The sequence below is a fragment of the Emydura macquarii genome, unplaced genomic scaffold, assembly GCF_026122565.2.
Source record: "Emydura macquarii macquarii isolate MOO-44397 ecotype Brisbane River unplaced genomic scaffold, CSIRO-AGI_Emac_v2 contig_3235, whole genome shotgun sequence".
NCBI classification, from domain to species: Eukaryota; Metazoa; Chordata; order Testudines; family Chelidae; genus Emydura; species Emydura macquarii.
In genome coordinates, this window is record NW_027133372.1 from 675,197 (window position 1) to 692,182 (window position 16,986).

At 52.2% G+C, this 16,986-nt stretch overlaps 1 non-coding gene across 1 annotated transcript; it reads right to left on the reverse strand.

Annotated features, from left to right (window-relative positions):
- Positions 1 to 662: 662 nt before the first annotated feature.
- On the reverse strand, positions 663 to 745 carry TRNAL-UAA (transfer RNA leucine (anticodon UAA)). Its single transcript has one exon. It is a non-coding gene; the product is annotated as a tRNA-Leu (tRNA).
- Positions 746 to 16,986: the final 16,241 nt, after the last annotated feature.

Sequence of the window (16,986 nt, forward strand, 5' to 3'; positions counted from 1 at the left end):
CATGTCATTACTAGGGTGCCATCCAGGTGTGAGCTGCTGGGCTCAGGACAGCACTGCAGGGAGCGGGCTCTGCGGATGTGTTCTTCCATCTATGGTATGTCTACACTGCAAAGTCAGCCTGGGCTCAAATTCAGCCTTGAGGCCAAACCCCCCTTCTGTCTTCACACAAATCTCTCAGACTTGGGCTTGGATCTGGGGTCTTAGGAATCCTGCAGGGGTGGAGGGTTCAAGTCCAAGTCAAACTGGGATCCAGGGTTCAAGCCCTACTACTTTGCAGTGTAGACAAAGCCCCCGCTCAGTCCTGGGAATCTGTCAAAGCCATCTCACAATGCCATGGGCTGACTTCCTTTGTCCTCTCTATTCCAAGAATCACCAGACAACTCCAGGGTACTGGCAGACAAAGCCAATCCTGAATCCCCTGGAACCTGCATCTGTGGGTATATATACGGTGCAATTAAAAACTTATGGCTGGCTTGGGCTGGCCAATTGTGGTGAAGATGTTCCAGCCCAAATTCTAGGCTCTATCCACCTTGCTGGGGCCTAGATCCTAGGCTCCAGCCCAAACCCAAACAGCACCTTAGCCTGAGCCAACCGTGAGGCTTCGATTGCAGTGTGTTGTCAAATAGAGACTTTGGGTGTTGCAAGGGAGAAAAGAACATTGTTACCAGAAGTGGGATTCGAACCCACGCAGACATACGTCCATTGGATCTTAAGTCCAACACCTTAACCACTCGGTCATTCTGGTGAACACATAAGAGAGCCTGGATTACATCATAGGGATTCTTACCAGAGCCTGACTCCACCCTACATCTGGGGCACTGCCATTAACCAGCAAGCCTGGGGGTTAACTGGGTAATTAGAGGGCTTTTGAAGTTCCAGGAACTCAAGCCCTCGCTTGTCTGTCAGCACAAAACAGGACATGAAAGGTGGGAGGGGGTGGCTCCCTCTCAGATAGCGTGGGGGCTCAAGGGCAGGTCTGAAAATGGACGACATTGGTGGTGAGTTGCAAACTCCACATTGAGGCAGGTGGAGGGAGCTGATTGGTCAGAACCTATTGGGGGTGGGGCTAGTGTGCTATAAAGTAGGCAGCAGGTTTCACACACACATAAGAAAGTACTTTTTCACATAACACACAGTTGACCTGTGGAACTTATTGCTGGGGATGTTGTGAAGGCCAAAAGTATAACTGGGTTCAAAAAGTCTTAGATAAATTCATGCAGGATAGGTCCACTGATGGCTATTAGCCAAGATGGTCAGGGATGCAACCGAACGCTCTGGGTGTCCCTAAGCCTCTGGCTGCCAAATGCTGGGACTGGACGATAAGGGATGGATCGCTTAATTATTGCCCTGTTGCGTTAATTCTCTGACGCATCTTGTTATGTTAAATCCTTAGAAAGTACTTGTATTCAGAGAGAAATCAGCCTGGAACACAGAGAGATGAAAACCCATGAAAAGTCTTTTTTGAACTACTCTAAAACCAGCCAGGACTGGCTGAGCTATCCCCTAATAGTCTAACTCTATTGCTATGGCAAGAAGCTAAGCTCTGTTGCTACGGCAATCTAGGCAATAAGGCAAGACACAAAATACACAATACATCTGGCACCAGCCAATGTCGGAAAATGGGATACTGGGCAAGACAGACCATTGCTCTGACCTACTGTGGCTGTTCCAATGTTCTTAAAGTCTGCTCTATGGACCTAGCAGTTGTTCCAGTCTGGTTCTGAACTGTGCATCATGTCTTCAAACTTCATTTCATTTGAAGACGAGTTTTTATGTGGGATTGAAGTGGGTACTCTGGGGAAAACCCCAGGTCTGGGAATATCTTTCCCTTCCTTGGTGTGTGTCTGTTACCTACACTGGAGTTCACTGATCTGCATTGTACAATATGGACAGAGAACATCCCTGCAGCATGGGCAGGCACAGCTCAGTTAATGGCAGTGTTGCTCTTTGAGTCTGACGGATGAGGGTTCACGTTCCTATTCAGACACAGTTGCTTCAACAGCACTTTGAGGCCTCACCGCCCAAGGTGAGGAAAGCTGTTTGGCAAGGGCAGGGTTCATTTGTTTCTCCCAGCTGAGCTCATGCAAGTGAAATTTGTATCTTTTTAAGACCAGACAGGTCCTTTAGATCAATGCTACTAGCTTGATCCTCTGTATACCATACAGCCAGGGCAGAGAAACTGACTCACTCACCCCAGTATTGAAGCCAATGACCTGAGTTTGACTAATGCCTATCTTCCAGAAAGGCATGCCGGCGGGATGGGAAGACATTAAAAGATAAAGGAAGGACAGACCTGCAGGTCTCCCAGCTACCCTCCCTCTAGCAAGGATCAGGCTTCTAGCTCTCCCTCTTTCATCACATTTCCCTCTGCGGTGCTCTGTTCAAACCTCTTCTGCAGTGGGGCCTAATGCTGAGAAGACAGTGCCTTGCAGATTGTCTCTGCTGCTCTAGTTACAGAGGATCCCTGGTCAGGATGGGCAGAGCAGCATGGGGGGAATGGGAGTTATGTCCCGGACTAATATTCACACACATCTTTCCTCAGGGGGAGATGAAAGAACTATGTGGCAATAGGAATTGTCATAGTGGATCAGAACAAGCCTGGTGATGAGGGGCTGAGAGTTGGATGAAACCTGGGAAATAAATCTCACAAGAAAAAAAAAATCCTTGATTAAAAAAAAAGTAAAGACTTTTTGTTTCACTTGACGTTTTTCAGAACATTTTTCATGTCAGTAGGAACCCCCCCCCACACACACACAAATTTGCTCTTCTTTTTTCATTTCTTCCCCCCACAAAAGGGGACATGCAGGGTTAAACCTTCCCATCCACATCCACTTTTTCATCACTTTTTTCTGATGAAAAAAAATTTTTTTTAAAAGGGCAAAAGAGGGAGGTTACCCCCACCATTTCCAAACAAAAAGTGTCCATCTGTTTTGTTGAACATTCACATTTCATTAAGTTCACAGGATGATGAAACATTTTGATTACACAGTGTTGGCAGAAATGGGTCTGGCTGGGTAAAATTTGAAAGCCTTTTCTCCCACGAATCCAATGTACCAAAGACAACAAACTTAGAGCAATTATGTAGCTATGTATTTGAGAAAATGGTTTAAAAAAAATCAACTTTTAAAAAAATAAACTCTAAATCAGGCATGTCAAACATGCAACCTTTACAAAATTAAATAGAGCTGGTGATTCTACAGAGGCTCACACTCCAGCTGCCTGTGAAGCAGCCACAATAACTATTACACTGCAAAACAAGGTGTCCTTAGCTGCTCCTGTGAACCTCATGAGACGAAACCTGAGCTGCTAGGTCTAGAGGAGAGAGGTGAGTCCCTCACACAATAGGGCTTCACCAACAGGAACATTTACAAAAGAAACACCCCCTAAAGAACTCTAGCAAGAAATATCATCCACTTCCAACATTCCCTGTGGACCAACCTCTCTCACCATTCCCTAGATGGAAGTCTCCTCTCCAGGGCAGAAAGGTGTAGTCACTGGCTTGTGTGGCAGACAGCTGAGTCCACCCTAGTGGGCCTCACGCTTCCATTGCTTGTAGTGGATCAGGGCATCTCCAGTCACCCAGTCTTCCCCGAGGAAGGGGTAGGGACCCGGGCCCACCCACTCCTCTGGGTCCCAGCCCAGGGGCCCTGTGAGAAGCAGCTATGTGCTGCTAGCACTGTGTTCCCAACTGCAAATTCTCTTCCCCTGGGCTAATTGTCCCCCTCCTTCTGGCTTCTTGAGCCTGATACCTTCCACCAGTCCACTCCTCCACAGAATCACCACACTGTGGTCCGCTCCTCCTCACAACTCAGCATTCCTACAATCTGATACAGCACAACACTCCTCTCGGCTTGTGCTCTGTCTGTTTGGGGGGGGGGGGGGGGTGTTTAAGGGTTTTTGTGGAGCACATGGCTGGTCCCTAATTGGCCCCAGATGCTCCTAATTGCCCCCTAACGACTCTCAGCTAAACTGCAGGGAACAGAGCCTGGAGCATTCTGAGACTTGGGCCCTTGGGCCTAACCCTGGCGTGTCCGGGGGTGGACGAACCTTCCCGTCCGGAGGGTTCAGCCAAGGACGGCCCCCAGACGCCCTCCCCTTTCACCTCCCTCCTTTCCCCAGCCGTTGGCCCTGCTCCTGTCCCCCAGACTGTCTCGGACCCTTCCCCCTCCCAGGTCGACGGTGCCGCCTCTGCTGCGGCCACTGCAGCCCTCGGGGCGATGGCTGGGGCCGACCAGTCAGGCCCCGGGCAGCTGGCCTCCCTGCCCTCCACCGCGGGATGGCCGCCCATCGCCCCAGTCCTCCCTCCCCAGGAGTGTGGAGCCCCAGCTGGTGCGGCTCCTATGCCCGGCCCCGAGGCCGTCCCCCCCGCTTCGCCCGACCCTCCAGCTCCCGGCCCCTCTTCGGAGACACCACGCCCCGCTGGCTTAGCCACTGCGGACTCCGTAATCGATCCTGACCCTGTTCCTCCCCCTGTCCTTTCCAACGACCCTACCCCTGTCTCGACTCCTCCCCTTCTCCTTGGTCCCGCCCCTCCTCCACCTTCCGCCCCCGAACCCTCCCTCCCTCCCCCTGCTACCTGTGCCCCCGCCGCCCCTGGAGTCGTCTCCTTCCCCTTGGAGAGCTCCCAGGAGGCGGCTTTTGTTTTTGCCACTCCCGGCCCTATAGGGGCTGCTGTCTTCCCTCCGCCGCTGCCCCCGTCATCTGTCCCGTCCGGCAGCGGGGCCGCTGCAGGGGCCAGGCCAGAGGATGAACCCCCCGAGGAGCTGCGCGAGGAGCTGCGCACCTTCCTCCGGGACTCTCGTGGTGCCCGGAACCGGGTGCAGCTCGCGCTGCAGCGCTGGGGGGACTTCCATCGCATCCTCCGGGCCGTGAGGGCCACGTTGAAGGAGGGGAAAGGGACCGGGCGGCAGCGGGCCCGCAGCTTCCGTGACGCCCTGATGGTCTTCGGCACCGGTCACGGGCTGCTGTGGAGCCCAGCGAGGACCGCTGGTGTTCCTGGCCGCGAGGATCCCCCCCAGCCCTCCTCATGATGCCTGTCGTCTTTGTCACCTTAAACACCAGGGGCTGCAGGACGGGTCTCCACAGGACGCAAGTGCTCTCCTTCCTTCGGGAGGGGGGGTACTCCGTTGCGTTCCTGCAGGAGACCCACACGGACCCAGCCGCCGAGGCCAGCTGGTGGCTGGAGTGGGGAGATGGGGTGCACTTGAGTCATCTCTCCGCCCGCGCGGGCAGAGTAGCCACCCTGTTCTCCCCCACCCTGCAGCCCGAGGTGCTGGGGATCACCGAGGTTGTGCCGGGCCGCCTGCTGCATCTCCGGGTCCGCATGGAGGGGCTGGCGTTGAATCTTGTCAACGTCTATGCCCCGAATGTGGGCCCGGAGCGGGTGCGGTTCTTTCGGCAGGCGGCCGCCTTCCTCGGTGCACTGGATCCTCGCGAGTGCCTGGTCCTGGGCGGGGACTTTAACACCACCCTCGAGGAGCGGGACTGCACGGGGACCGAGCAGTGCCAGGCCGCCGCCGACGTCCCCCGGGAGATCCTAGACCACCACTCCCTGGTGGACGTCTGGTGGGACCACCACCTGGACGACACCGTCACCTTCACCTTTGTCCGGGTGGGGGAAGAGCGGTCGAGCCACTCCCGGTTGGACAGCATTTATTTTCCCCGTCACCATCTCTCGCGGGCCCACTCCTCCAGTGTACGGCCAGCCCTGTTCTTGGATCACCACTTGGTGACCGTGACGGCCTCTCTGGCGGCAGAGAGGCCGGGGCCGGCCTACTGGCATTTTAACAACAGCTGCTGGAGGACGTGGGCTTCGTGGCGTCCTTCCGGGAGTTTTGGCTGGCCTGGCGGGGGCAGAGGCGTGCCTTTCCCTCAGCGCGGCGCTGGTGGGACATGGGGAAGGTGCGTGCCCGGCTCTTCTGCCGCAACTACACTCGGGTGGCCAGCCGGCGGAGGGATGCGGGGATAGAGCAGTTGGAGCGGGAGGTCTTAGCGCTAGAGAGGCATCTGGCCGCCGGCCCCGATGATCCATCCCTCTGCGGAGCGTGCCGGAAGAAGCGGGAGGAGCTCCGGGCCCTCGAAGACCTTCGGGCTCGGGGTGCCTTCGTTCGATCCCGCATCCGTCTCCTTCGGGAGATGGACCTCAGCTCCCGCTTCTTCTACGCCCTGGAGAAACGACAGGGGGCCCGGAAGCACGTCTCCTGCCTTCTGGCAGGGGACAGCACCCCCCTGACGGATCCGGTGGAAATGCGTGGAAGGGCCCGGGCCTTCTACGCCGACCTCTTCTCCCCGGATCCGACCGAAGCCGCCGCCCGCAGGATGGTCTGGAACGAACTTCCCACGGTCGGCGCGGGCAACCGGGACCGGCTGGAGCTCCCTCTCACTCTGGCCGAGTTCTCGGAAGCCCTCCGCCTCATGCCCACCAACAAATCCCCGGGCATGGACGGGCTGACCGTGGAGTTCTACCGCGTGTTTTGGGACGTCCTCGGCCCGGCCCTCTCCATCGTCTGGGCCGAGTCCGAGGCCAGCGGAGAGCTCCCCCTGTCGTGCAGGCGGGCTGTGCTCGCCCTGCTGCCCAAGAAGGGGGACCTCCGCAACCTCCGGAACTGGCGTCCCATCTCTCTCCTCTGCACGGACTACAAAATCGTGGCCAAGGCCGTCTCCCTCAGGCTGGGGTCCATGCTGCAGGACGTGGTCCATCCCGACCAGACCTACACCGTCCCGGGCCGTACCATCTTCGACAACCTGTATTTGGTCCGGGATCTCCTAGAGCTTGGGTGTAGGGATGGTCTGTCGTTCGCCCCCCTGTCTCTGGATCAGGAGAAGGCATTCGACAGGATGGACCACGGGTATCTCCTGGGCACCCTGTGGGTGTTCGGCTTTGGGCCCCGCTTTGTGGGTTTTCTCCGGGTTTTGTACGCCTCCGCGGAGTGCCTGGTCAAGCTCAACTGGACCCTGACCGAACTGGTCAGCTTCGGGCACGGAGTGCACCAAGGCTGTCCGCTGTCGGGCCAGCTGTACGCCCTGGCCATTGAGCCCTTCCTCTGTCTCCTCCGTCGGAGGATGACAGGTTTGGTGCTCTGTGAGCCAGCGCAGAGGCTGGTCTTGTCCGCGTACGCCGACGACGTGCTCCTCGTGGTCCAGGACCCGGGCGACCTGGTGCGGTTGGAGGCCGGCCTGGCCGCCTACTCGGCAGTCTCCTCCACCTGGGTCAACTGGGCCAAGAGCTCTGGCCTGATTGTAGGGGCTGGCTGGCGGGTGAGCTCCCTCCCACCCGCGCTTCAAGCCATCCGGTGGAGCACGGGTCCGCTGCTCTATCTGGGCATTTACCTTTCTGCCACCCATCCCTCCCCGGCGGAGAACTGGCACGATTTGGAGGGCAGGGTGTCTGAGCGGCTGCGGAGATGGACGGGACTGCTCTGGTGCCTCTCCCTTCGGGGGCGGGCACTGGTGCTCAACAAGCTAGTCCTGTCCATGCTCTGGCACCGGCTCAACACCCTGGTCCCGCCCCCGGGTTTCCTGGCCCACCTCCAGACGACCGTGCTGGAGTTCTTTTGGCCAGGACTGCACTGGGTCTCTGCAGGGATCCTGAGTCTCCCCCTGGAGGAAGGGGGGCAGGGCCTGTGCTGCATCCGCATCCAGGTCCACACCTTCCGCCTCCAGGCCCTGCAGAGACGACTTTATAGTGCAAGTAGTCCGGCGTGGAGCCACTTGGCGCACGCCTTCCTCCGCCGCCTCCGAGGGCTCCGATATGACCGGCAGCTTTTTTTCTCCACCCGAGGGGTCTTCCGCGAGACCTCTCCGAGCTGCCGGTCTTCTACCAGGACCTCCTCCGGACCTGGAGGTTGGTCTCTGCCTCCAGGCCCCCTTTGGTCCCCGAGGGGGAGGATCTCCTCACGGAGCCCCTGCTACACAACCTCCAGCTCGGTGTGCAGGTGGCGGAGACCCCCTCGATGCGACGGAGGCTGGTCCTGGCGGGAGTCACCAAGATCGGAGACCTCCTGGACTACGCCCGGGGGGACTGGGTGGACGCCCAGGCGCTGGCTCGGCGCATGGGGCTCTCCACCCTTCGAACCCCCCAGTGCGTATTCCAGGAGGCGAGGGCAGCCTTGCCCCCCGCTGCTCACACCTTCCTCGAGCGGGTCCTGGGAGAGGGTGCTCCCTGCCTGCCCCTCAGCCCCGGCCCTCCGGCACTCTTCATCGGGCCCTGGCCCCGCGAGCCCGCTCAGCCCCCCCCTCCCTATGCACCGAGCCGGCTGCATGATTTGCAGCCGGTCCCTTTCCGAACTGCGCCGAGGGACCACCTTTACACACTCGTGCTCCACACCCTTCACTTCCCCGCCCTCGCGTCCCGCCCTGACACCAAATGGCGGGACCTGTTGCCACCTCTGGAGGGCGGGAAACCCCGGTGGGCCAGCCTATATTCCACCTTGACCCCACGGCCCACCGGGGACATCAGTTGGCGGCTCCTGCACGGAGCCGTGAGCACGGGCGTGTTCTTGGCACGGTTCACCCCCCGCCCCGACACCTGCCCCTTTTGCGGCATGAGGAAGACCCTGGCGCACACGTACCTGGAGTGCTCCAGGCTGCAGCCCCTCTTCCGGCTCCTCCAGAACCTCCTGTTGAGGTTCTGGCTGCACTTTTCCCCACACTTGTTTATTTACACACACCCCGTCTGTGGCCCCACGAAGTCGCGGGACCTCCTCGTCAACCTTCTCCTGGCCCTGGCCAAAGTCACCATCTTTAATACCAGGGAGGGGAGGTTGGCTGGGGAGGCGCCCTGCAACTGTGGGGCCTATTTCCGTTCCCTTCTCCATTCACATCTCCGGGCAGAGTTCTTCTGGGCGGCGTCCACCGGCTCCGTCGACACCTTCCGGGAGCGGTGGGCACTGTCCGGGGCTCTCTGCTCGGTGTCCCCTTCCGGTTCCCTTTGTTTATACCTCTGACCTTCACGCCCTTTCCTGTTTTTACAGTTGTTGTCCCACGGAATTAGTTGCCTTCTAGGTCCTGTGGCTCCTCCCCTTAGGCTGGGGGAGAGGCCTTGAGCAGTGGGCAGGCATTAGCCCGCCCACCTTCCTATTTTGCAAATAGGATCACTTTTCTACAGCCTTCTGCCTTCGTTATATCACACTGGGTATAACCGACAGTTAGTGTGTATTATACAGCCACCTCTGTGCCTGATAAACAAGGGGATGGGTCCTGTTCCAGCCCCAGCTATAAAGCCTGGCTCTCTAACTCAAGCTGTGGCTGTGACAATGCCGGTGTGGGGTTGCCAAGTGTTTGAAATCAATTAGAATTTTTTAAATGGTGTTATTCTTTATTTTTATGTTTTTGACATCTGTTTTTTTGAGCCTTTTGGGCTCACTTGGGTCACATTTCCAAGATTTTCTCTGCACCCAGGGGGCTGGCAGCTTTCTGTGTCCATATTTTTAAAAAAAGTGATTCTCCCATAATCACAGGACTCCAGGAGCTTGGGCTTTAAGGAAACTCCAACTATTACAAGGCTTGAGTTAACAGCAAGAGTTGTCAGCAATCACAACGTCTGGTGCCATAGACTGTTTTCTCTTTATTTTTAAAAAGGAAATCAATCCCACAAAGCTACCAGGAGCAGAAAGCAAACAAGAGACTCTCAGGGCATCACTCTAAGGGTACATCATCACTCACAGTGGCACCGTGGATGCCGCTGGATCGATTCTTCAGGATCGACTGAGCGGCAATGAAGACCCGCTCAATCGATCCAGAAGTTGACAGCGTTAATCCACAACAAGATTAACGCTGCGTTGACGGGAGGGCATTTCTCGTTGGCGCAGCGTAGTAGGGATGCTGTGTTATTTAGAAGTTAGGAAGTTGATGGGAAATACGCAAGCTACTCTCTGTAGCTTGCATATCTCCCATTGACTGCCGCTGAATTTCGCCGCGAGTGTAGACCAGGCCTAACGCTTTTCTAGCTCACCTATTTCCACTGACTAAAAGTACTACTCAGAGGTACAACTGACTTCTACCTTTATATGGCACCTTGATTATTGTCACACCAATCTCATAAGCTGCAGATGCTGCCTCAGAGACCAAACAAGACCAAGACCACATCTACAGTGTGGGTGCTACAACCATAGCTCTGCCACTGTAGTATAGACACTTCTTACACGGACAGAAGGGGCTTTTCCATTGAATTGGGTATTCCAACTCCCTGAGCAGTGGTAGCTAGGTTGATGGAAGAACTCTTCCATTGACCTGGCTGTGTCTACACTAGGGGTTAGTTCAGCTTAACTACAGCACATAGGAGTGTGAATTTTTTCACACCCCGGAGCAACGTAGTTAGATCGATCTAAATTTTAAAAGTAGATGAGGGCAAAGAAGAAATAAACAGCACAAACTAATCAGCAGATGATTAAAACAGAGTGAGAACCATGATTTCTCATTTCTCTCTCTTTGGAACTAAGAGAATTTCAATCACTGATGTGCCAACAACAGCTTCATGAGAAATGCCCCTTTGCAAATTCCCCCATGAAGTGGAGATGAGCTTCGAATTCCAGCTCTCATTAAAATCTCTCAGCCCTAAAGTCACATTCCTGAGCTAAACTGAAGCTCCTTAAGGACTTGTCTGAAAAAAAGGATACTACACTAGGCTAACTAAAGAGATACGGATGCAATTATATTGGTATAAAGGTGTCTTGTACCCAGTGCTTAATTTGTAATGAAAGAGGTGCTGGGACTCAAGCAATTTTTTTACATTCATAACTGGTGCCCAGGCTATGAACTGCCAAGCTTAGAGGTGCCAGGATTCAGTCCTAGCAAGTCCTGGCACAAATTAAGCATGGCTTGTACCAGCATAGCTTACTCCCAGGGATTGTATGGGTGTACTTATTTAAGTCAAGAAATCACACACACACACACACACACACACACACACTGAAATAGTCACGTACCCAGACCTCAGTCTGAAAGCACCTTCGGCGAAGCTGAACTGCCAGACTGGAATGAGTGCTAGGTTCATGGAGCAGACCGTACAGCATGTTAGCCCTGCCCCTAAATGGGTCTGGCCAATCAGTCACCTTCGCCTGCCTCATTGTGGAGTTTTAACCTGAACTGTTGTTCAAAGGAGGACTGCAATTAAGTGAATTCGTTGCTTAGCCATTAGCTTCACAACTGGAGAATAGGAAAATGGGTCTAATCCATCATTCTAAAGATCTGTCCGGGAGGTTAGGAGGCAGAAAAAGTCCTGAGAAGTGACCTGCACTCCCTGGAAACACTGCATCCTTGTTGTTAAACAGAGGAGACACTGGCTGTTGAGAGGGGTTAAGGACCAGTTCTACTGACAGTGGAGCTCAAACCCCCATGGGACACACCTTAATGACTTAGCCATTTTAGGTGGTGCAGAAGTGCTCCCTGATAGTACTGAGACACCTGCCAGAGGCTGACTCCACACCACATCTGGGACACTGCCATTATTCAGCAGCCCCAGGAATTAACTTGGTAATTACAGGGCTTTTTAAGTTTGAGGGTCTCAAGCCCCAGCTTGTCTGTCAACACAAACGACATGAAAAGAGCGATGGGTTGCATGTCACAGAGAGTGTGAAGGCACAAAGAACATGAGAATGGCCATACTGGGTCAGACCAATGGTCCATCTAGCCCAGTATTCTGTCTTCCAACAGTGGCCAATGCCAGGTGCTTCAGAAGGAATGAACAGAACAGGTAATCATCAAATGATGCATCCTGTATTGTCCACTTCCAACTTCTGGCAAAAAGAGGATTAAGTTACACAAAACAAAGGCTATTTTACTCCAGAACACGCTATAACCTATGTGCAATGGCATCACTCCTTTAGCTGACTCTCCTTAACTTCCCTACCTGTTCCTGGGTAGACATGCCATCAGACCGAAGATCTGAAGGTTCCTGAGTCATCATAACAAAACAGGGGGGGAAGCAGGAAAAATAATCAGACAATGATCCAAGATTTTGCCATTAAGACTAGAGCTGGAAGAATTTTTTTTTTTTTGGCAAATGTTAAATTCACCAAAAAACACAGTTTACACGGCACTGAAACAACTTGCAAATTCAGGTTGAATTCAGTGAATAGTTTTGGCCAAAAAAATCGACAATTTTGTAAAGTCAAAATGGTTCATTTCAAAATAGAATGTTACAACTTTTCATTTCAGAAGGGTAGTTTGCTTAGAAATTTAGCTAACTAAAAAAATATCCCCAAAAGCCATGGAAAAACATCCCAAACCATCTGAAATGAGATAAAAGAAATCCAGCTTTGGTTCAAATCAAACCACATTTTTGCTCCTGAGTTTTTTGGTTTGACCCCTGAACCGAAAAATCAATTATTTGCTTGGCTCTAATTAAGACTGTTGATGAAATGATAGATTATTGAGTGCCTCCAGCTTTAATTACCTATTTACCTCCCTGGTAAATAGTGCTGGAAAATAGTGGAGTTCCAGAATGAAGAGTGGAGTCTGTAGATGTGGCTCTGTTGATTTTAATATGGAGGTTTTGCTAGATTTTGTCGGAGGCTATTTCTTATGTATCACTCCTCCTGTTGCGGATAAGGAACTCTTCCCTTCTCTATCATAAAGCCAGAAGCTTGGGATCTTCTTGTGAGATGCCAATGGGAAGGGCTAGGCTACCAACAGGAATTTCCATCGTGTAAAGTTTATCACCGCTGCTTTACCTGCAAAAGGTCCTGGCTTTGTGACCCCATTGGACCATCAGATCCTTATGGCTACATCAACACTTAATGCTGCTGCGCTTCAGTGTAGACACTGAACAGGTTCTCCTATTGTTGTAGTAAATCTACCACCCCAAGAGGTGGTAGCTGGGTCAGGGCTGGCCTTCGGGAAAATGGTGCCCTGGGCGAACGTGTATTTTGCCCCTGCTGCCTCCCCTGACCAAACTTAAAAGGGCTGAGAAATAGAAAAAAAGAACTGAGAAAGCTGTGAGTCCCCCTAACGAACTGCAGAGAAAATATACTCGCTGTGGACTATCCCCTTTTCACCATAACCAAACAGATAGAGTTGACTTGGTCTGCTAGGACAAATTTGTCATTATGCTGGATCTGGAAATGACAAGTCTAAAGCTGATTGGAGATTGGCTAGAAGATAGTGGATAGATGAAAGCCTTTGTTCAGGCCAAAATGGACCCTCCCAGGAACGGCTGACTTCTTAAAAGTGTCTCATGTCACACGTACTAGATGTGTCCCTGAATTAACTGCTGGCAATCTGTACGTCTTGCTGCAGTATAGCCAGCATCTCATGGAAGAGGAGGCACATGGGGTAGGATAAATGGCGTGACAAGCAAAAACTATAAAACCCCATGTTCCACTTCTGCCCTACCACACTTCATCGGGAGCTTCTTGTATTGACCTGTGTGCTGTCAATCCACCAGGCAAACATTGCTCTCTCCGTTGGGCACCTCAGAAAGCTGCCAACCTGTGTTAGATCATACTAATTATGCTCGTTGGGTGTGCCTTCTCCCTTCTGGGTTATGGCTACCTTTCACACAGTACATTCAGACACAGCTAGAGAGTTCCTAAAGGCAGGGCCCAAGCATAATTTTTTCGGGCCCAGTACAAACCTGTAACATGGGCCCCCTCCCACACTCATACCACAATCCATCATCCCATACATACAATCTCATACACCATTAAATTTTTTTTCCTCATGGTAATGTGGGTTGCAGCCTAGGCTGGGCCGCCCAGGGCCTCTGGGCCCCGGTAAAGTGTACCCTTTCCCTCCCCATATGGGGGCTCTGCCTAAAGGGGACCTTCACAGTTTGCAAGACACAACATGTTTGCTCTGCAATAGCGCTTGACCAAGCTAATGAGTAAAATAATGCTATAATCCAAGGGGATTGTGGAGCCGTTGGTCAAGACAAAGTCCAGAGGCCATTTTGTCTGGATGACAGAGGTGGCCAGGTTGATAGGAGGATTTGAAGTCTCACCAGAGAGATGAACCATCTGAAAAGGATCTAACACAAAACACCATGAGCAGGTGAAAGTTGTTCAGGCTTTTTTGGGCACGACAATGTCAAGCCACTTGTTGAAATCACAGACGACACGGGCAATCTCTTCTCAGAAGAGAGTGTAGACTTAGCTAAACTGGACACCAAAGACTTGCCAACCCTGCTGCGATTGTCTTTGTTAGGGAGGCTGAGAAGATTGGACGGCCATGTTTGTAACAGACAAACCAAGACAAAACCTAGCCATTAACAGAGCCTACCAAGCGAAACAAACTTCTTGTTCAGCAGACCTGCTCCTGCAAGAGAGAACTCCAACACCAATTTACAGCTCCCTTCCTTGAAAAATGGCAGGAAATCCAGTGTTTCAATGGAGGCTTGTGAAAGTCTTGCTTTTTAATTCAATCTTTTTGAGATTCAGCAACATCATTTATGCCTAGATCAATCTGCAATACCACCCTTAGCAAAGAGAAATGTAACTTTCTGGTCACAAACCGAAACTTGTCAACTGACTGTGTTATTTTTCTACAGCACTAACAATTTAGTAAATACTCCCTACTGACATGCTACAGAGCATGTTAATTCTTAATATTTTTGTATGATCTCAAGCCATAGCAACTCATGGCTTTAATTTTTAGGACACCTAAGACAATATGAATATAAAATGTACAAAAATGAAAACCCACTGAGTGGTTTCATACCATAAACAATCAATATCAGAAAAACATCAGTAGAAAAAAATGCATCTCAGAATTTCACATGGCTGCCATAGCCAATGCATCATGAGTTGGTGATTCCCCCATATCTGAAAATCTTGATTATGTCATGCCCTAGGATGCTGGCAAGTTTCATGCTTTTATCATAAAACCCACAATTCTTTCACAAATCTCATCAGCTACCTTCAGCACCGCAGGAAACACTGACCAGCCGGAATCGCTGGATTCCACCCTCCCTGGACAACAAACTGCGACAGAGAGCGCAATGGAGGGAAGTGACTAGAATGCCTCAGCAACTCACATCTCATCTGCCAGAGGAGGACTGAGATGCGGATAAGTAAGACACCTCACTGGTGGGGTGGACACTTTACCTAATAGGTATTGGTAATTAATAGCTTGCTTTTCCAAGTTTATTCTAGTTTCCCTGCATCTCCTCTCCCGACCCCCAATAAAGTTTTCTTTGTTTGAATCCCCTGGACTCAGTGCTTGTGAGCTGGGATCTGGGAGGGCTGCCCCTCTGGGGGTGTCTGAGACCGTCTCCCTGCCCCTATCATGTAAGCTAGGATATAAGGGGCCTTGTCCCTCTGTGGTGTCTGAGCCCCACTCCCTGCCTTCCCATATGTGTGCTAGGATCTGGGTTACCCCTGCCCCTCTGTGGGGTCTGATAACCCCCTCTCTGCCCCTCTCATGTAAGCTGGGATCTGAGGTCTCTGCACCTCTGGGGGTGGTCTCTGCCTTCTCTCCCTGCCCTGCCCCCCACGTGGGAGTCACAATCTTGGGGCCCCTGTCACTCTGAAGAGGTCTGAGCTCTTCTCCTTAGCTCCATGCGAGCCAGCAGCTGAGCAAGCCCTGGCTTCTTGGTGGGGAGCTGAGTAGAGGTGTGCTAGGAGCATGCACCAAGTGCACAGTGCTGAGATTGGGGTGAAGAGCTGAGAATGGGCAGGCTCAGTGCACATCACAGGCTCCCAAGCACTGACTGGAGAAGGGAAGGGGGATGAGAACACCCACCTAGATGAATGGAGCTATTGTCCCAGGCTGTATCATCTCCATGGGGCGCTCTCCTTCAGCTGACACACCATCACACTGAGATCCATGGGGCCCCTTCACACGTTTTGGAGCTGCCTATACTGAAGATGGCTGCGTAGAGCCCTTTCCCTCTCTCCTTCCTCAAAACTCCTCCTTTCAGCGTTCTCCTGGGCTGAGGATTTGGGTACAGTACAGCAAAGCAATTGATGATGATTTATTTCATGCAATATTATAGTGGCACGCCAGCTCTGCTATGGTTAAGATTGGGAAGGTTTTCCTGTTTAAAGGATGATTCTCCTAAGTATTAAAAAAACCTCGTACTTACATAGGTGGTCTTGAAGTATGCTGTGCCTCATAGGGGAGCAGAGTACATTCACTGATCCAAAGTTGGGGTAATTTGAGTAAGGCGTTCCTGAGATATAGCTCCATCCCCCTGGGCCCACTACCCTCCCCCAAAAAGCAGTTCTTAAAGTTCACAGATTCTAGCAACTTTGAAGTTTGAAACACACCCAGGGCAGAAATCTGAGACTGAACTGTAAACATTTGGCTAAAATTTGTCTCTGTCAAGGTTTTCTTAATTTTATTATTTTGGAGAACTGTAATCTGAGTAAAGGAAATGATTCAGAAGGCATTCAAGCTGTTTTTGAAAAGAAAATAAATTACACATGTGAATGCTTGCTGGGGGGGCGTGATTAGGGGTGGCAGAGCTGGTGGAAATAGGGGCCAAAGGTGTGTCTGGAGCGAGAGATGGGGGATCATGGGGAGATAAATGGGAATGAGTGGTAAGGGAGGTAAGAGGGGTTGTGGGCCTCAGTACAGGAGAGGCGTGGGAAGTGCCTGGAGTGAATGAGAGGATAGAATATAAGTATGGTTGGACAATGTGAGGGGCACATGAGGTGGGGGTAGAGGAAGTGGGGGAGTTAGGACTGGGGGGCTATCAGCCCTGAATTTTCCTCCTCTATGTATGTACTAGGATCTGGGGAGCAGATTAAACAGATTCATTCTTGTCCTACCTTCAGTGGGTGTGGAGAACAATTAATCACCAGCCTCTTTATAACAGCCCTCAACATATTTGAAGACTTTTCAGGTCCCCCCCCAGTCTTCTTTTCTCATGACTAAACATGCCGTTTTTAAAAAAACTTTCTTCATGGGTCAGGCTTTCTAATCCTTTTATCATTTTTGTTGCTGTCCTCTGGGTTCTCTTCAATTTGTCCACATCCTTCCTCAAGTGTGGCACCCAAAACCGGACACAATACTCCAGCTGAGATCTCAACCATACCAAGTGGGACA